This window comes from Carlito syrichta, unplaced genomic scaffold, assembly GCF_000164805.1.
Source record: "Carlito syrichta isolate Samal-C Ts95f unplaced genomic scaffold, Tarsius_syrichta-2.0.1 Scaffold308872, whole genome shotgun sequence".
Classification (NCBI taxonomy): domain Eukaryota; kingdom Metazoa; phylum Chordata; class Mammalia; order Primates; family Tarsiidae; genus Carlito; species Carlito syrichta.
In genome coordinates, this window is record NW_007252968.1 from 271,869 (window position 1) to 291,819 (window position 19,951).

The window sequence follows — 19,951 nt, forward strand, 5'->3', positions numbered from 1 at the left end:
TTTCCTCATCCGTAAAATGGGGATAACACGCCTCATATCAGGTTTTGTTGAGGATTGCACATGTTGTATCCAAAGTACTGGGCACAGACTCAGCCCTTTGTAAATATTAGTGTCAGAGTTAGGCTAGAATTGGGTTAGATTGCGAGACAAGATATAAGTAGTGAGAAACCAGGGCCAAGGTCGCCAGCGTGTGGGGCCATTTGCACTTGTGTCCTTCTTGGGATCTGCCAGATGGCTCTTCTGGGATGGGTCAGGATAGAGCCCAGAGCTGGGCTTGGGTTATGGTGGGATGAAGAGTGAAACGAACTGGAGTTAAAGCCTGCTTCTCCCACGTGCCTGCTGGGTGACCCTCTAGAACTTACTAGCTCTCTCTAAGCTTTGGTTTCCCCCTCTGTAAAATGGGGGTAAAATCCCCCAGCCTAAAGGAGTTTGTTAGGATTAAGAAAGAGCATGATGCCAGTCAGCCCTTAGGTCTCCGAGTGTTTTTGCTCTTTGTTTTGAGTCAGAGTCTCACTCTGCTGCCCAGGCTGGAGTGCAGTTAGCATGCTTACCGCCACCGCAGCCTCAACCTGCTGGGCTCAAGTGATCCTTCTGCCTGAGCCTTCCAAGCAGTTGGAACTACAGGCGTGTGCCACCATGCCCGGCTAATTTTTCTTGATGGATCGTAGAGACGAAGTCTCCTCAAGTTACCCAGGTTGGTCTCGAACCCGTGGGCTCAGGCAGTTCTCTCGCCTCGGCCTCCCAAAGTGCTGGGATTGCAGGCTTGAGTCACCACGCCTGGCTTCTTCTTCTTCTTCTTCTTTTTTAAAATGATTTTCCTCCCCCCGTCAAGTCATTTGTGTTTGAGAACGACCACGTAGCTGTCCCTGTCCCGCCCTCCCTCCACTAGCGCGTGGGTTCCTGTTGGGATCAGACCCCCCGAGGGCGCCGCGGCTCCCGGTGATGCAGGGGGGGGGGGCAGAGGCTTCCCCAGGGTGACACGCCGCTCTCAGGTGTGTAGGCCGGCAGGGGCACCGCATGGCAGAGGCACAGAGGCACAGAGGCCTCCCGTGGGATTTGCGAGCGCTACCCAAACTAGGACGGGACGGGGCACAGGCAGGACCCCGTGTTTCCAGCGGCCTCGGCCCCACCTCCTGCTTCTCTGGAAGCCGACCTCTCGCAAGCGAAGCACGTGCGCCCTCTGCTGGCCCTCCTGCGGTCTGCACCTTCGGTTTCGGCGACTCCCAGCCGCAGGGTTTTGGAAACCAAATGTCCATAAAAGGTGGGGTATCTAAACGGGGAGGACCCTCAGAGCTCACTCACTCCCCACCTACCTATGGAGACATAAGGTCCTGTGGGGGGCAGGGAGCTTGCTCAGGGAAGGGATTGGGGCCCAGAATCCAAGGCTGGCCGAACTCTGGGGTAGGGAGGTGTCCAGGGAGGGTCCTCGCCGCTGGGTCCCAGCTCCCGGGACGCCGCGATGGGGGCGGGTGATCTCCGAGACCAGAGGGAGTTTCAGATTCTCAGCCCCTCGCCCCATCTGGCTGGCTCAGTCGTGGGATTTCCTGTTTTGTCTTGGAGCAGCGGCACTGCAACCTGATAGCCATGAAACGGGAGCTCAAGATGTGTGTGTGTGTGTGTGTGTGTGTGTGTGTGTGTGTGTGATGCAGGGTGATGGTGGTGTACATCAGCAGGTGTTCTGGGCTGGTGACATCACCCACTGGTGCTCTGTGTTCCTACCCCCAAGCCCCTGGGAGCTGCCCAGCGACTCATGCTTGGCCCTCCAGCACAAGGTGGTGGGGGGTGAGAGGCCTTAGGAGCCCAGATAGAAGGCAGGGGCGGATGCCAGAGTTAGGATGACTGGGAGCAGATGGGCCTTGCAGGTGAGCCAAAGTGGGGAACGGAGGAGAGAAGTGAGTTGAGGAACTGCCTAAGCCTCCAGTCTTGGTGAGGGGTTGCACCCCTCCACGAGATGAGGCACTTGGGGAGACCTCAGCTACCTGCTGCCTGGAAGCTCATTATTCAGAGAGCACCCTGTCCTTCCGATCCTCTTGGTGGGGCTACTGTGTACGAGTGCGTGTGTGCATGGTGCTCGTCTATGCCCATGAGCTGCAGGCTGGGGCTTATTAGGGCAGGGGCCATCAGCCCCAGGAAGAGGCCTGCCAGGGCCAGGGAGTGGCCTTTTAATCCCTGTTACAATCACACAGAGCCCATGGATCTGCGGTGTCTTCCAGTGGGTGGTGGGTGGGAAAGCCTGACTGAGCCTGGCTTGAGTGCAGGTGGGCATTCGAGGCCTGTGTCCATTTTCCCAGTGATGGGGGCGGGGCTCGGCCATGTGCCTGTCTCCCTCTGAGCTTCAGGGCTCTCACCAGACAAAGGGGAGCTCTGCATGGCAGCTCAGCTCAAGAGTGCAGGGAGGTGCCAGGGAGGGTGCTCTCATGCTTGCTACTGGAGCCCCGTCTCCCTCTCTGACTCTGTCTCCTCCCGGTCTGCCTCCTCCCTCTGCCTTCCTTCCATGCCTGGAAAATCTGAGCTCATTCCAGTTGAGGCGCTGTGCAAGGAGGGCTCTTCCTCCTGCTTTGAATGCTCTGCTTAGTTGGTGTGTGGCCAGCTCCTCCTCAACCCTCAGGTCCCTGTCTGATGTCACCTCCCTGGGGTAGCCTTCCTAACTGCTCCAGTGGAGAAGTCCACGGTGCCTCTCTCTGGGCACTTTTGGGCGCCCTCCTAGCACCTGCCGCTGCCAGAACCTGAGTGCTCTGTGACTGCTGCCCCACCCCGTCTCTCTGAGTCCAGCTGAGCTGGGGCCCTTGTCTGCGGTTCTCCCGGCAGCAGTGCCCAGCACACAGCAGGCCTTGAGCACTTCTGTGAGGACTATACAGAGGCTTCTGGCACGTGGTGCTTTGGAGCCAGACAGTCCCAGCTTGAACTTGGACTGGAAGCCCAAATCCTGGCTCACCCCTTATTGGCTGGGTGAGTCTTTCTTCCCCGCTCTGGGCCTCAGTTTCCTCATTTGTCAGACAGGGCTAAGTAGAGTGACACCACAGCTGGTGATGAGGAATCAGTGAGGTTACATGTACACATCACGCGTACCAGGAGTTTTCTTTCTTCTTTTTTTTTTGAGTTTGAGTCTTACTCCATTGCCCAGGCTGGAGTGCAGTGGCACACTCATGGCCACCCCAGCGTTGGCCTGCTGGGATCCAGCAATCCTTCTGCCTCAGCCTCCCAGGTAGCCAGAACTGCAGGCGCATGCTACCATGCCCGGCTAAGTTTTTTTATTTATTGTGGAGACGAGGTCTCGCCAAGTTCCCCGGGTTGGCCTCGAACCTGCGGGGACAGGCAATCCATTCGCCTCAGCCTCCCAAATTGCTGGGATTAGAGGGTGAGTCACTGAGCCCAGCCGTCAGGAGTTTTCAAGAGCAAGAGTGGTGGCTGGGCTTATCAAGCGATGACCACGTGGCAGGCACTGCTCTGAGATCCCTACTTCCTTAAGTCATTTCATCCTCACAACAGCCCTCAAGGGAGGGACTGCTACTATCCCAGGGCACAGCTCAAGACCCTGAGGGTCAGAGAAGGAAGTGATCACTGTTACTCCCCAGCAGGGGTTGCAGAGGCAGGGGCTTCAGGGGGCATGGCCAGTTTCTCTCCTTGGCATCGCACCAGTGCTCAGGAAGGACTGGGAATCCGGCGACCTGAGTCCTAATGCTGGCTCCACATTGATTTGCTGTGACTTGAGGGAGCCCCTGCCTCCTCCGGGGCCCTGTTTCTCCATGTGCACCATGCAGGCATGGGACCAGGGGAGGGGTGCAAACTCTGGTGCTGGGGCTAGGCAGGGAGTGGGGAAGGCGGTGGGGACTGGCTGGGGCCAGGGCTGGCCGGGGGGGGCTGCTCAGCTCTGGCTGGTCAGTGCCAGGCGGGAGTGCAGGCCGGATGTTGCCAAATCTTTGAACTTTTCAAGAGAAGCAGAAAATTTGGATTTTTAAATGTGAAATCTGATTTTTAAATGTTGGCAACAATTAAAAAGGAAAGAAAGAAAGACACTGTGTGGGCCAAACAAAGCCTGTTTGTGGGCTGCATTTGGGCTCGTGGGCTGCCGCTTTGCAATCCCCAGGATACCTAGTCTCCAGAGGCCCCTTCCTGTCCTTGGGCCTTTGATAAATATGACTCACGCTGTTGAGAACTTACTGTGTCCAGGGGCGTAAGTGATGACAGTTAACTCCCTTCCCACCTCCTTACCCATGAAATATTCTACCAGGTAATGTTATCATCTCCATTTGATAGATAGGCAGACTGAGGCCCAGAGAGGTTAAGTAACTTGTCCCAGGATACACAGCTAAAAAATGGCATTGCTGAGGGACATAGCAGGCCTCTTCTGCTCCAGAGCTCACTTGTGTAACCATTATTCTCTCTTGCCCCAGTGACCCCGGCTTCTGCCCACAGGGGCTCTTGGGGACTCATGCACTCATTGACTGACCCTATGGTTGATCTGGCCCAGTCTTGGTCTGGGAGGAGGGTGAGCCAGGCAAGAGCCCCCACCCAACCCTCCTGGACTCTGGGTTCTCCTCTTCCCAAACCCCCTGGTGCTGCAGGCTGTGAGGGCACCTGCTGGCCTATGGAGAAACTTGGTGAAGCAGTACCAAGGCCACGGCTTCCTCCAACAGCCTGGCCAAGCCGGGAAGAAGCGCCTCCTTCCTAAGGCGGTCCTGACAGGGAACTGGCCAGCCTGTGTCAGCCAAGCTGCTGTATTTGCGAATTCCTCCAGCACCTCCCACTGCAAACTGTGACTGAAACCCCCAGTGCCCCAGAGACCACGTGTGCCTGTGCTTGGGAGGGCGTGTGGTCCTGTGAGGGTCTCGTGTGTGAGGGTGGGTTTGCCCGAGGTCTGTGTCTAAGCACGGGAAGGCACATGCCTGTGTCTGCATGGTGGGTTGCACTGTCTGCTGTGGGGGTGCCTGCCTGGGGGCACTGTCATCTGGGCAGGTGCTGCTGGACAGTGCACAGGTGTGCACGTGTGTTCACAGATGTGCCCACGTGTGGGCCTGGAGGTTAGAGGAAGTTTGAGGGTTTGAAAAAAATGGAGGTATAATTTACAAAGAGCAAGGAATGCATCCTAGATATGCATCTTGATGGATTTTTACATAGGTGTACAACTAGGTGAACATTTTCTGGGTCCAGGGCTTCCCTTGTGCCCCCTCCCAGTTGATATCCTCCTAGGTGACCACTATGCACATGCATCAGGACTCGCTTTCTCCTTGAATTATTTTTATTTTTATTGTTTATAGAGACAAAAATATGAGTTTGTTGTGTTGCCCAGGCTAGTCTCAAACTCCTGGGCTTAAGCAATCCTTCCACCTTGGTCTCCCAAAGTGCTGAGACTGCAGGCATGAGCCACTGCTCCTAGCCTATCCTTGAATTTTGCTCCTGTCCAGGTATTCATTGTGCTTGCAAACTCAAGCAGCAGAAGCAGCAGAAAGGATTGTGGTCTGATATTTGGAAGAACTTCCAGGTGGATGTCCCTGGAATTTGGATTTCAGGCCCTTGGGGAAGCTGCATGTATGTCATTTCTGAAGGTAAAGGTGGGCTATAGTAAAGTAGCCAGCATTGATTATTTATTGGTGCTTTAGAGAAATGATTTGTAAGTGTCACACATCTCTATAAAGCTGGTGCAATCATCACCATTTTGCAAATGAAGAGACTGAGGCTCAGAGACAGCCAGTGAGGTGTCCAGGAGCAGAGCAGGATTTGAATTCAAGTTGACTGCCTCCAAAGCCAGTGCTCTCTTCCTCCCCTAGGCTGCCTGTTTGGATCAGTGGCAAACCCTTGCTGGGGCTGGGCTTGCCTTGGATACCCCCTCTCCACCTTTGAAGACCCCATCCCACCCAGAATGGGTATCACCTGCACCTGAGGCATTCCCAGACCTTTGGGAACTAAGGTGGACTGAGTTGAACAGGCCTCTGCTGGTCGTGTCTTGTTGTCCACGTGGCCCCTTAGCTTATGGCTGGGATCTCACTCTGTCACCCAGAATAGAGTGCAGCAGAGCAATCCCAGCTCACTACAGCCCCGATCTCCTGGACTCAAATGATCCTCCCAGCTCAGTCCCCTGAGTAACTGGGACTATACTCACATGCTTCCACGCCCGACTAATTTTTTGAATTTTGTAGATATCAGGTCTCATTATGTTGCCCAGGCAGGTCTCGAACTCCTGGGCTCAAGCGATCTTCCTGCCCTGGCCCCTCCAAAGTGCTGGGATTACAGGTGTGGGCCACTGTGCTCGGCCCCACTGCAGTTTTGAATGCAGACTGATGACTTTGTTGTTTGGGCATGGGTGGAAAGAGCAGGCCTGGCCATTTTCAGAGATGTGTTGAAGTGGGGGGTAGGGGTCTATCTCTCCTCACGCTCTCAGCTCTCTGTGCTGTCCTGGCTTTCAAATAGGCAGAACCCGGGACAGGAAAGGAGACCCCCAGCCTTAGCTTTCTTCTAAGGAGAGGAGGCACACCAGCCTTAGCTTTCTGCAGCTCTAACCATAGCAAGGTGGGCTTTGAGGGGACTTTGATCATGCCTTCCCATCTTAGTCCTCCTGGGCACCTATCACTGCCCAAGCAGGAGGCAATGTGGTGCCATGGCTTTATAGCCAAGCAGGGACTTGAGGTCAAGTTCTGGCTCTGCCACTTATTTACTGTGTGATCTTGGCAAATCATTTTGCCTCTCTGAGCATCAGTTTCTTTATCTGTAAAACAGGGACAATAGTAGGACCTACTTTATACGAGTAGTCTGAGGATTACTAGGAATTATTATGCTAATGGTAGCTGCCAGTGCCCATGCTGTCATCTCATTTAGTCTTCCAGCAGCGTTATAAGGGGGTGATTGTTGTTATCCCCGTTTCACAGAGGAGAAGACTGAGGGTCAGAGGGATTAAATGGTTTGCTCAAAGTCTTCCACTAGTAAATGGTAGTATCTGGATTCCAGCCCAGATCTATCCGACTCCAAAGCCCAGAATGCTTAACCCAGGAGGGTTATTCAAAATATTTAACAATTGGCCTTGCCTGGGCCCCAAGCCATCAAAATAGATGCCATAAACAAACAGGCTGTATGTGCTCCCAGCCCCGTCTTATCCATTACACATGCGACTGTGTTAAATGGGATTAATCCAGGAAATGAGATTACAGATGTCAAGCCGCTTGGAGAACGTCAAGGCCCTCCACACACTAGTTTCAGTTTCTTCTCACCCTGCGGGGAAGGAGGACTGGCCTGCAGACCAAGAGACCCGGGCTTATGTGCTGGCTCTGCTGTTAGTGTGCTGTATGACCTTTGGGAAGGATCAGAAAAATGTCTCCAGCGTTGTAAATTAACTCTATACAAAAGCTAAGTTCGCAGCATTCAGCTGGTCCATGTGCTAATTACCAACCGCTTGTCTAAGAAGACTCAGGAGGCCTTCAGCTCAGCCACACTTTGTTATGTGCTTCAATGAGGGTTACATGTAAGAGTTTCTAGAAACAACTGAAAACACCTTGTACATATTTAATGTGTACGACTGGGTCATATTGAAGGTATGCAATCTGCTGAGTTTTGACACATGCACACATGTGCGAAAGTGCCCCCACATCCGACATACCTAACAGTTCCCTACCTCCACAAATGCTTTCGTTCCCCCTAGCAACCCACCCCTCCTTCCATTCTTGTTCCCAGGCACACACTGATCTGTTTCCTGTCCCATAGGCCACTCTTCCTCTTCTAGGAGTTTCTGTAAAGGAAATCATACAGCACGTAGACTTCTGTGAAAAACTTACTTCATTCAGCATGATCTTTTTTTGAGACTTATTCCTAATTGTTCATTCCTTTTTATTGCTGCATAATATGCTGTTGTCTGAATGTACCACGATTTGTTTATCTGTTCACCTGCAGATGGATGTTTGGGCTGTTTCCGGTTTTTGACTATTTATAAACAAGACTGCTGGGAGCATTCCTACATGAGTCTTTGGGTGGACATCATTTCTCTTGGATGACTACCTGGCAGTAGAAGGGTTGGGCTGTGCAAACTGTGTCCTAGGTGGTTGTACGTCTCCACCAGTGTGGAGACGTACAACCTCCTTCTTGCTAGTGCTTGGCATGGCTGCTCTCTTCAGCCATTCTGAAGGGTGTGTAGAGCCGTCAAGAATGGCTCATGCTGCAGTGTGGGAGTAAATACTTTCTGATAGGCTAAGATATACTAGAAAGAGCCCGTCTGAAGAGTGAAGTGGATGCCCACTGGACCCTTGGGGTCGTGGATGCTGACCAGAGGGCTGATCACAGGGACCTGTAGGAAGACAGATCTTTTCTAAAATGTCAGAGAGAAAGTTCTATCTGTCAACACGGTTCGATTATGGGATGAATTTTCTTATGAAGTAGTGAGCTCACCATTGCTGGGAGCGGGCAAGCAGTGTTGAAGTGTGGGGTTTGGACTAGACTCTAACGAGGCCTGCCTTGGTGGCCTGCACTAGCAGCATTCTCGGTAGATTCTGTGTCTTGTTGTGTCTTGCTGGCTCTGCCCTTGTCCTGTGGGACCTCCTAGGTCTGGGTGCATTTCTCTCCCCTCAAGTGTGAGTGACTCCCCACTCCACACACTGCTGCTGCCACTTTCAGAGTCTCCATCAGGGCCTGCCCAGCTGGCCCTGCCTGTCAGTCCCCATGACCTCAGTCCCCTGATGCCGCAGGAGCTCGCTGCTGGCTGGTAAGTGTGGGCAAGGGCGCTTCATGAGGTGGGTCCTGGCAGGCGCTTGGCCTGCCTTCTAAGACATCTCTCTCTGCTTACACTTGGCCTCCTCACTCAACTGCCGAGGTGGCTGGACTGGAGCAGGTCCTATAACCAGGTGTCGAGATGTGCCAGGAACCAAGCCCCCTGCCATCCTGAGCCTTCTGCTTCTTTCACGAAGCCTTTTTTCCTTGGCTCCCGACAGTCCTTCCTGGCTTCCATCAGGTGCCGGCCCATCTGTCAGACATGTCTCACATGTGTCTGAGCCCCAGCCATGGCCAGGAGCAAGCGTCCTTGGCCTTGTTGCCATCTTGTGACTTGGAAGTTGCGCATGGACGCTCGGATACTGTGCATCACCCCTCACCCCCATGTACTACATGTGTCCACATCCCATATCTGCCCAGGCTGGTCCTCTGTTACCCTGCATAAGTAAGCAAAGGCCGTTTCTTTTAAAAAGGTGGTTTTCTTTGGGCCTATGTTTATCCCACTTGATTCTTTCTCTTTTTTTTTGAGTTAGAGTCTCACTCCATTGCCCAGGCTGGAGTGTAGTGGCATACTCACAGCCACCCCAGCGTTGACCTGCTGCGCTTCCACGGTCCTTCCACCTATGCCTTCCAAGTAGCTGGAACTACAGGCATGTGCTATCATGCCCGGCTAATTTTTTTGCTTTATTGTAAATAAGAGATCTTGTCAAGTTGCCCGGGCGGGTCTTGAACCCACGGGCTCAGGCAATCCATTATCCTCAGCCTCACAAAGTATTGGGATTACAGGCTGAGGCACTGAGCCTGGCCCCCACTTGATTCTTTATTTAAAAATAGGTATCACACATACACCTTTGAAACCATTGAGATTATTATTTTATTTTTAGAGACAGGGTCTTGCTCTGTCACCCAGGGTGGAGTGCAGTGGTCTCAACCACTGCAGTGGTCCTTCCACCTCAGCTTCCTGAGTAGCTAGGATTACAAGCATGACCAACATACATGGCTAATTTTTTTTTGTGTGTGTGTTGGAGTCTCACTCTGTCACCCAGGCTGGAGGGCAGTGGCATGTTCCTGGCCACTGCAGCCTCAACCTGGTGGGCTCCTGTGATCCTTCTGCCTTAGCTTTCCAAGTAGCGGGAACTACAGGTGTGCGCTACCATGCCTGGCTAATTTTTTTTTCTACTTATTGTCTTGCCAAGTTGCCCAGGTGGGTCTCAAACCCATGGGCTCAGGCAATCCTCTCGCCTCGGCCTCCCAAAGTGCTGGGATTACAGGTTGAGCCACCGAGCCTGGCCTACACGGCTAATTTTTACATTTTTTTGTAGAGATGGGGTCCTGCTATGTTGCCCAGGCTTGAAACCATCTTTATGGAATGAGTGTTTCTCATGTGTGCTCACCGGCTTCTAAAACAGCTACCAGCCAGTCCCCTCCTGGGATTCATGCCCTGTGTGATTCCCCCAGCACTGTGCCAGGGTGGGTCTGTATGACCCACAAAATATGGAAGAACTGAGAAGGTGTCCCTTCTAGGATCCGGTTCTGGAAGATGCTGCGGCCTCTGTCATGGTTGTTTTCTCTCTTAGATAGCTTGCTCTGAGGAGGGCCAGCTATTCTGTTACCACCAGCTTTATGGAGAGGCCTGTGTGGTGACAACTTAAGCCTCTACCTGACAGCAAGCAAGAAACCGAGGCCTCCTGCCCAGCCATGTGATGAGCCTGGAAGTGCATCCTCAGTCCAGCCAGGCCTTCACGGGGCTGGAGCCCCACTTGGCGGCAACCTCATGAGAGACCCCGGGTCAGGACCACCCAGGTACACTTCTCAGTTCCTTGCCCTCAGAAGCAGCGTGAGATACCAAGGGCTGTGCTGGCTGCCAGGTGTGAGGGTAATTTGCTGGGCAGCAATAGATAGCTAATACACCTCGGGATCATGCATCGTATTTGAGATGTCAATCATTTCCTCCTGCCTTACCCCACCCAAAACAATGGAAATGGGCACCTGATGTTCTGTGGGGAGCCCTCCTGGCCCAGCACACGGAGTCACCTGACCCAAGAGGAGCCACTTAAGATGTCTTTCTAGAAATTCTTTTTTTCTTTCCTTTTTCTCCTTTTTTCCTTTCTTCTCTCTCTTCCTTCTTTTTTTTGAGTTGAGGTCTCGCTCTGTTGCCCAGACTAGAATGCAGGGGCATGATCAGGGCCCACCACAGTTTCAACCCTCTGGGCTCAGGTGATTCTTCTGCCTCAGCCTCCTGAGTAACTAGCTGGGACTACAGGTGTGACCACCATGCCTGGCTAATTAAAATACATTTTTGTTGTTGTTGTTTGTTTTTGTTTTTGTATAGACAAAGTCTCACTATGTTGCCCAGGTTGGTCTCCAATTCCTGGACTCAAGCGATGCTCCTCTTTCAGTCTCCCAAAGTGTTGGAATTACAGGCATGAGCCACTGTGCCCAGCCTCTTTCTTCCTTTCCTCCCACTCTTCCTCTTCCCCTCTTCTTCTTCCTTCCTTCCTCTCTCGTCTTCTTTCAACAGGAGGAGAAGTTGAATCAAGTAGCTATGGCTGAGCTGGGGCAGTTGGGCAGTAGGTAAACTCTGGGAATGGAGCATCTAGGCTGCTCAGCAGAGAGAGAACATCGCAGCCAGAGGGAAGCAGGGATGAGAGGTGGGGGGGGGGGGCTGGGGGCAAGGGAGGCACAGGTTGCTCAGGACCTGGAAGGCTTTGAGTGTCTCGGTTGATTTTCCAACTACTGAACTCTGGGAAATTCCTCTAGTGCTTAAAGTCATCCTTTTTTGGACTTGAGCTTCCTGAAGTTTCTGCTTTTTCCAATCAAATCATCTTAAGGCAATAATTTTTGTAGGCAACATTTTTGAACAGATCCAGAAGATCCCATCGTGTGGACCTGCCTTAGTTTGTCTAATCATTCTCTTCTGGTCGGACACTGAGGTTATTTCCAACTTCTCTGTTATAAACAACTCCACGATGAACATCTTCAGCACTCAAAGCTTTCCTCACATCTCCAGCTACGCATCTTTGAGGGGTCTTCCCACAGGTGGGAGGAGTGGACCAAAGAGCATGAACCTCTTTAGGCAGCAAAAATACTCCGCTAGACCACCTTCCAGAAGAATGACCCTGTCACTCCTGCCAGCAGTGGATGAAATTATTCAAACCATCTGCCCTGAGAGTGTCTCCCTCACTTGGTTGTGTTCTCCTGCCATTTGTCATGTCTCTGGGAGCTGAACCTGTGACTTGCTGGGGGAATGCCCCGACACCACCCTGTTTATGCGGCCACCATGTTGATCAAGGCCTCTGGGGTCTACACAAGTCAGGGAAAGATCTATGTCGTTTTAGTTAAAATGAAGTGGATTCTAAATACCACTTAAAAATACATTAATAATGATGTTGCTGTGTTATTCATCATGGAGAAGTGACAGGTGTTTCCTTCAGCAAAATGCTGGAGTGGGGAGTGAGGGAGGGAGCTGGGAGATTGATGACTTTCTGTCAAGGGGTTCATTACCTCTCCCCCAGATGACCTCCTGTCTGGTCCCCTGCCTCCAGCACCCCCAGCCCCACCCTGGCCCCATTCGTCCCAGTGCTGACATCTTGTTAATCTTCCTGAAGGAGTCTGGGGAGGTGGGATGGGTGCTGGGCTTGGAGTCATGGTGGGGTTCTGCTCTGGGTTCTATCCCTGACTTCCTGGGTATGGGGACATCTGCTTCCGGTGATCCCTTTTCTTGGACCAGCACTGTGAATTTCCTCTGGCATCCCAACCTGCCTCTTTCTCAGTATTGGAGTGTCATGTGGGTCTGACATTGCTCCCCTCCAGCTCACCTCCACTCCAGGGGTAGATATGTTACAGACAGGCTTGGCCACTGAGAGTTCTGCAGGCATATGGACAAGAGACTTTCCGAGGGGTGGCATGCGTCCCAAGTTGAGCCCGGATCCAACCCTACCTGAAGTTCACAAAGCAATATCCTGGCTATGTAAGTCAAATCCTTCCTCCATTTAAAAGAAGGCAGTCTGAATTGAGTCTTGTCACTTGTAAACAAGAGCTGCGACTATGCACAGTGTGACCTTGAATATGTCCTTTCTCTTTGATGGGCCTCAGTTTCCCTATTTGGACAATGAAAGGGTTGGATGCTCTGAAATTCTTCAGCTCAGGAGTTCATATCCCCATTGGGTGATGAAACGCACCCATCGAGGGGTCACAGATGGACAGGCAGGCTCATGTGGAGACTCGGCCCCTCTGGGCCCTTGCCAGGAGAAACCTCAGTGGGGGTGCTCTCTCCAGGTCTTCAGAGGGCCACCCTGGAGTGAAAGCATTGGCAGAGCAGGCCTCTGGAGGTTGGGGGAAGATTCAGGGGCATAACGGGGTTCCATCCTGTGACCAGCAGTGATATGTGCTGCCCCTGCTCTAGGTCTCTTAATGGCTCTCAAGTTCCTTCAAGATTAAGTCTCATCCCTTTAGATGGGCAGAGGGCTAGGCTCTTCCTAGGACTTTATAAATATTGAATGAATGCATGAGCAAACAAATTTCCTTCTTGCCCAGGTTTCTGGCCTGATTCCCAACCTTAAACTTAAACCTTCTCCTCTGCCCATCTAAGGGGTATGAGACTTGATCCTGCCCAGACCCTCCTCTCCTCTGCCCCGCCCCTGCCTCCTCAAACACCTCGTGTCCTTTTGTGCCTCAGCCTCACACATGCCAGTCCCTCTGCCGGGAATCTCTTTCTGCCACTGGCAGACTCACTCTTGTCCTTCAGTGCTCAGTTCCATCTCATTCACGCCCAGATTCAGCCAATATTGCTGGAGCCCCTGCCGTGTGCGAGGCCTGACTCTAGGCACTGGCATGCAAGGCAGGTACTGTTCTTCTCCTCATGGTGCTGTATCCCAGGGGAGGTAGCCAGTGTGGAGGGTGTTGGCTGGGGACGTGTGCTATGGAGGAGATGGGGAGTGCTAATGGGGCCACTTTTGGGGGTGGTGTGGGTGGCCAGGGAGGGCTTCTCTGATCCAGTGACATCTTTAAGAGGTAAGGGAGTAAGCCATGCAGATTGTGGGAAGCGTGGCCCAGGGAGCAGCAAATGCACAGGACCTGAGCTGGGAGTGAGTTTGGAACATTCTAGAAATGGTGAGGAGACCCCTGTGGCTGGAGTGAGGGGCAAGGGGCGAGGGGCAGGGGAGGAGTTCTAGGGCATCACAGCATAGGGCGAGGGAGACTGTGGTGCATTGGCCTTTTTTTGCTGAGTTGGGGTCTCACTCTGTCACTCAGGCTGGATCACAGTGGCACAATCAGCCCTCGACCTCATGGGCTCAAGTGATCCTCCTGCCTCAGCCTCCCAAGTAGCTGGCACTAAAGGCATGCACCACCATGCCCAGCTAATTTTTTGTGGAGACGGGGTCTCACTATGTTGCCCAGGCTGATGCTGAACCCCTAGGCTCAAGCGATCCTCCTGCCTTGGCCTCCCAAAGTGCTGGGATTACAAGCATGAGCCACCACACCCAGCTGTTGGCTGTTTACATGAGCAAGGGGGGCCATGGGGCATTTTGAAGGAGACAAGGGTGGAAGTTGGGAAGCTTGAGCAAAAACCCAGGCTGGGAGCAGTGGATGTGGTCAGATTCTGAAGGAGTGAAGGGGATCGTCACCCCCAGAGCTGGGGGCAGGGGAGGGGCCGCGGGAGTTGGGCTTGGCTGTGTGGACTTTGAAACGGCCCTGGAATTGAGGTAGATGTAGGAATCCAGAGTCCTGGGACAGGCTGGGACTGGAGGTGTGGATCTGGGCAACTGAGGTGGTGAAAGCAAGTCTTGCATGGGACACTTAGGGAGGGGGTGAAGAGGACAGGACAGAGCTTGAGCCAGGTGTGAGAGGGGCGAGGGGCACCTGCAGGAGACCCGGGAAGCAGAAGGAAAACTAGAGGAAGCTGCCCAGAAGTCAAGAGGGGACAGACACATTCCCCTTGTCACATGCTGCTGTCCCTCATCCAAACCGGGGGGACCTTGGCTTTTGGATCCAGACACAGCTGGTTAGTGAGTGACCTTGGAAAAAGCAGGAAGGACAAAGCACTAGTTGGAGCAGAATGGAGAGGGAGGGGAGGGGAAGGGTTGGTGAGCGTGGCAGAGGGGTCAGGGGTCAGAGGTTAAGGGTCAGGGAGTGCCTCTAAAGCAAAGCCGGAACAAAGGGAAGGAGCCAGAGCTATGGATACCTGGGGAAGGTCTGGGTGTATCTGGAGACTGAGGTAAGGCCAAGGTGAGGGGGTGGGTGCCCGGGGGCTTCACAGGCTGGGCAGGCTGGTGTTGGGTTTCCCTAGAGGCTGTCGGGAAGAGGACTTCGAGGGCTTGGTGTATTTATTTTTAAAACATGCCCTCTAGCTCCCGAAGGGGGCACTTTGGGAATCTTTGACCCCTCCCAGCGGGCCATGGCCTCTGTCCGCTGCTGCCTCTGATCTCAGCCCGGCTGCATGGGCTCCCCTTGCCCGCCTGAGCCGTGGAAGCCTGGGGACAGTAGGTACATCCTGGGGCCTCTCCAGCTGGTGTGAGGGCTCTTTGTCTCGGGTCCATGCTGCAGTGTGATCAGGCCCTTGTGGGGCCGGAAATGGCCTCTGATACCCACCAGACAAAGGGCTTCTTTGAGAGGCTGGGAAGGGACGAGCTGGGACTTATCTGCCCAGGGATTCGTTGGCTGCCTGAGGGCCGCAGAGCGGGAGCCGGGCTGGCCCAGGCCTGGGTTGCTACTGTGTCACTAGTGCTGTGTTGGTGAGAGGGTGCCTCCTTCTTCCATCTCTGTGTTCAGCCCTCCCCAACCCCCACAGCCGCTTCCTGCCCCGCCTCCTCCAAGGGACCTGTCACAAGGGTGCGACTCTCCCCAGGTGCCAGACATAGCGCATCTAACAGCCTGTGAGGGGGAGACTGTTATGATCCCATTCTACAGTCGAACAAATGAAGGCAGAGCAGGGTGAAGCGACAGGCCCAGCACACGTGTGAGGGATGACTGGGTGGCCCTGGCAGTCCCACTCCAGAGCCCATTCTCCTGAACTCTTTGCAGTGCATCTGGTGTCTGACTCAGTGGGCCATGCAGGGTCTTGTCTTTTGTCTGCCACATTTTACAAAAGGCCCTGAGAAGGGAGGAAGTTTTCCAGGTCACACAGCCAGTTAGTGACAGTTGGGAACAGGGCCGGGCCATGGGAAGGAGAGGCCTGGGTTTGAATCCTGGCTCTGTGATGTTACTTGTGTGGGATTGGGTGAGTCTCTTGCCTCTTCCTAGAATTGTGCTTCTTGTCTTGAGGACAATTACCCCCTTCTGCAAAGTGACTGTGCTGACCAGGCCAGCGAGATGCCTGTACACAGCACAGTGGCTGTTGTAAGCTCCTTTCCATCCGTTCCCTGATCTTGGGGCCCAGAGCTGACTGCAGTGCAGAGTGACACAGTCCATGATACTTGTATCTCAGCAGCAGCCTTTGAAGCACCTGGGGAGCTCCTTCAAGCCTTCATATCCAAAGGAATGAATCCCTAAGGGTGGAGTTCCTGGCGCTTTGGCGGGGGTGGAGGAGAGGCTTGAAAGGCTGGCAAGTGTGTCCCTGCCTGCATCTCCGTGTATGCCAGCCCTGACTGAGAAGTGGCAGCCGTGCTGGGGAGGCCAGCTGATGGAGTCTGCTGAGCTTTGCGCTTAATTGAAGGGGAGGGGGTTGGTGGTCTGGGGGCTCAAGGAGTACCTGCTAGGAGTTGCTGTTCCATTTTCCCCATGAGACCTCGTTCTCAAATGTCCTTTCCCGAGGGGGCGGATCCAGGGTGGGGCCTCTCCATCTCACCTCCCCATGCCCTTTAACCTTCCCCAATACCAGTTGGCCTCCGTGTGTGTGCTTCAGACTGAGGGCACTCGTGTCTTGTTTGACCCTCTAACAGAGGGCACAAGTGCCTGCTCGCGATGAGGGGGTGGGGCTTTTCCAGCACGAGACACCCTGCTTAAGGCCTTGCAGCTGCTGATCAGTAGGCTAAGATTTCAAGGTGACATTTTTGGACTTTTTGTAGAGATGGGGTCTTGCTATGTTGCCCAGGCTGGTCTTGAACTCCTGGCCTCAAGAGATCCTCCTGCCTTGGTCTCTCAAAGTGCTGGGATTGCAGGTGTGAGCCCAACCAAGGCAACATTTTTAACCTCCATTCAGTGCTGGTCTGAATAAGGTAGAAATGCAAATCTGGGCAGGCAGCAACCATCGGGAAAATTGGCTCTGAGTGTTAAGACAAGGAGCTTGTCACCCTCTTTCCAGGGGAGCTCTTGGGTTGGCGTGGCAGGTGAGTGTCAGTGTCAGAGAGCAGGCTCTTCCCACCTCGCTGCCCTGATGTGTGGGTTTTGCCCACATAGCTGTCCCTCCAGCACTCGGGTGCATTCCAGGCAGCAGCGGGGTCTCCTTCTTGGGAAGCTTGGTCTTTCTGTTTGGAAGTGAAACCCTTCCTAGTAGACTCCCACCCAGATCTCAGCCCGAACGCACCCTGGCTGCCCTTGGTGGAAGGTAGTTAGGGAAATGAGACATGTGCCTTCCAGGCTGTAGAGCCAGGAAGTGCAGTGCGGGGGGGCTGGGAAAGGTGTTGGGGTCGGGGTGGGGATGTCATGTCCCTGCCTGTCTGTTGTGCTCCCTCTGCCCGCTCATTTCCTCCTCCCTGTCCCCAGAGCCTGGGGAGTTGAGGGACCTCCTTTCTGTGCCTCTGTCATCCGAGGTTTGGGTGGCGACATGCTGAAAGAGCTTGAGGACAGTTTGTTCTCTGGGTCTCATTATCTTCTTCAGTGAAATGGGGCCTTCGTCCTACCTGCCTGATGTCAGGGGTGGCTGGAGGATTGAATGAGACGGGGATACAGGGGTCGGGCTGCAGCAGCAGCTGAGTCGTGGCTGCCACGTGGTCTGCGGGGTTTCTGGAGTACTGCAATTGTGTCCTCATCCTGGCCTCAGGCTCCCCCACTGCAAAATGGGGTGAACTAATCATAATCAATGCTACGGGATTGTTCTGAGGATTAAATGGTATGATGCACCCGAGTGCTCAGTGGCTGTCTCCACCTGCTTCTGCTGATTTCCATGGGACAGACTTGTAGAAGGCCGAGGCTCTTGTGAAGGTTCTTGTTCCCCAAAGGGGAGTTGCAGAGGGGAGGGTGGCTCTGCAGAGGCCTGTGAGCTCCCAGCCTCCTCCTCAGGTGCTGCTGCCTCCAGAGAAGGCCCCAGGGACCCATCAGTGGTCCACCCTCCATGGGCCCATCATGGGCTGACCCCGGTGCCCTCTCCACCACAGTCCCTGATCGATCAATGGCTCCCTGCTTGGCTGTGAGCCATGACCACAGTGGCTTGGCGTGCCGGCCAGGCACAGTTGCTGTCCCCAAACCTGCCTCCTGGAGGAGCAGCAGGGCTCACTGAGACCCACCGTGGGACTCTGGCCTACCCAAGAGAGTCACAGGCAACCTCTGCCCCTTCATCTCTCTGTGCCTCAGTTTCTCTGTGACAGCATCCTGGGAAAGCAGGGGATGGTGGGACGCTGGAGTCCTCCCCACAGTTCCATTTTGCCTTGGCCCCTGGTCTCTGCCTGGACTGAGCTCTCTGGGGCCTGAAGAGGAAGCAGGTGTGGTGTGCTGGGGGATGTGGGTCTCGGGTTCCAGTCCCTGCTCTGCTCTGACCTGCTGTGTGACAGGTGCTTCTCTCTGGGCCTCCCCTCTGTAAAAAGGTCCCTATCCTAAGCTCCTTCCAAGTCGGACTTCTTCGAGACTGTGAATCCATGACTCAGTGTGTCCTCTGTCTAGGGACAACTTTCAACACGATCTTTGAGCCCCCTGGCCAGGACGGTGCCCCGGACAGTCACCCTCCCTCTCTACTCTCTGGCCATCCAGAGTGGGAGACAGACAGGTGGGGTTAGTGGGTGCAGTGTGCCCTCTGGTGGCTACTCAGGGACACTGCTCTGTCCGGGTGCTAGCGGCCAAGTTCTCTCTGCAGGGCTGGGGCTGGCAGGTTTTCCGGGGCTGCGGGTTTTCTTTCTTTTGGGGCATGGGAAGAGGTGGGGTGGCTGTAGTTCCTGGGAAGCTTTATGGGCCTCAAATGTAAACCGACACCAACATCTGCACCTCCAAGAAACTAAGGCCCTGGCTGGGATGTTTTTTCTCTTGTTTTGTGGAATTCCCCACCTGGTGAGTTGATGTGGTGCCTTGTTCTGTGAGGTGAGTGGCGTCACTCCCTTACTGTGGATGAGGAGACTGAGTCTCAGGGAGTCTCGTGATAAAGCCACTGCTGACCTCTTAGGTTTCAGCCTCTGAGCCTTCCTCAGGTGCCCTGGCTGGAGTCACACTGGCCTCCCAGGCCGGCGTCACTCTGTTCCCTCTGCTTTGGAGGAAAACTGGTTCAAGTGTTAAAAGAATGAGGGTCCTGTCTGTCTTGCACAGTGGGAGCTCTAGGGCTGGTGCACAGGCCCTACCCTTTCTCTGAAGGAATGTTCATCAATCAGGCTGCACGAGGTGGGTTTTCTTGTTGGTGGAGACCCTGCAGAGTCCCAAGGTGGCATAGGGCAGCCATGGTGAGGGGCTGAGGTGCTAGCCTAGGTCTCTTCCTCTTCTTATGAAGCCACCAGTCCTGCTCACATGATAACCCCTTAATCCAGTAACCCACAAATTCATGGATGGATTAATCCATTCAAGAGGGCAGGGCCGGTTGGGCTTGGTGACAGCCTGTAATCCCAGCAATTTGGGAGGCTGGGGCGAGTGAACTGCCTGAGCCCATGGGTTTCAGACCAGCCTGGGCAACTTGGTGAGAACTTGTCTCTCCAAAAAAAAAAAAGAGGGCAGCGCCCTCCTGACCCAATCACCTCTTAAAGGCCCTGACTCTCAAGACTGCCACATTGGGGATAAAACTTCAACATGAATTTTGGAGGGAACAAATGTCCCAACTGTAGCACATGTAGATGACATAATGTTTACCATTTTGGGCCAGGCGTGGTGGCTCATGTTTGTAATCCCAGGATTTTGGGAGACTGAGGCAAGAGAATTGCTTGAGCCTAGAAGTTTAAGACCAGCCTGGGCAGCATAGCAAGATTTTATCTCTACAAAAAAAGAAAATTAGCTGGTCATGGTGGTGTGTGCTACTTGGGAGGCTGAGGCTGGAGGATCACCTGAGCCTAGGAGGTCGAGGCTGCAGTGAGCTGTCATTATGTCACTGGACACCAGCCTGGGTGGCAGAGTGAGACCCCGGCTCCCCTTCCCCTGTAAAAAATTACCATTTTAACCATCTTTAAAATATAGTTCAGTGGCATTAAGTACATTC